The following is a 1,036-nucleotide window of genomic DNA, read 5'->3' as shown; positions in this document are numbered from 1 at the left end:
TCGAGTTATAAGTGTCTTAGGACGAATTTTAGGGTTTCAGAGTCTCATTTTGTCGCCGTTGAGTGAAAAGAAAGAGAGAAAAGAGAGAAAAACGTTTTCTGAGATTTCTGGGCTTGTTCTTGGTGATTTTGGAGAGATCTGAGGCTGTAGGAGGGTTAGCTGTTGCTGGAATCGAAGGGGAAGCTTCTGGAGGTGTTGTTTTCCACGTTTCTCAATCCAAACTTCTTGTTCTTGAGGTGAGTGCTTGACCATGGTTGATCTAAGCATGAGATCTCTCTTGTTTGTGTGTTCTCTTTGTGGTTTGTGTTGTCTTGTTGCTTGGGTTCGTTATTTGTGTGATTTCTAGTGAATTCCGAGATGGTTAGACTTGATTGGAGTCGATTTTGGGTTGATTGGAGTCGGAGTTCGTCGCTGGGTTTCGCGCAGATCGTGTCTGCAGAGGAGGCATCGATCGACACTCAGGAGCATCGGTCGACACCAATTTGATGGGCATCGGTCGACACTGTTTGGCATCGGTCGACACCTTGTTGTAGCATCGATCGACACCGTTTGGCATCGGTCGACACTAGTCTTATCCGAGACTTGTTTTTCTGGTTTGATGTATTGTTGTGTGTTGTTTGTTTTGCTTGAACTTGAGGGTCTCATCTGCTTGTGTGTATAACCCAGTAGATGGGAGGATGGCCTCACTAAGTATTTATGATAATACTTACGCATCTCAATTGTTGTTTGTGGTGTGCAGGTAAAGGAAAAGTGTGATCGTGGAATCAAGGGCTATGAGGAGGAGGATGTTCTAGAGACTTGATTGATTGTGGTCTAGCTGTTGTTAGGTTGCTAGATTAAGTCAAAGGAACATTGTAGGATGTTAGTTGTTGGTTATCTCTTTATTTGATTGATGTTATTGGTTATTGGATTTGAATGTTGGAATTCTGTTGGTTTAATGAAATTTGTTTTATTTGATTATCCGCGGTTATTGACTGATGTTAGGATGTTAGTGGGTATGGGACCACTAGTAAATTAAGGTATTAAAAAAAAAAAA

The sequence above is a fragment of the Camelina sativa genome, unplaced genomic scaffold (genome assembly GCF_000633955.1).
Source record: "Camelina sativa cultivar DH55 unplaced genomic scaffold, Cs unpScaffold00615, whole genome shotgun sequence".
NCBI lineage: Eukaryota > Viridiplantae > Streptophyta > Magnoliopsida > Brassicales > Brassicaceae > Camelina > Camelina sativa.
This window is presented reverse-complemented; position numbering follows the sequence as displayed.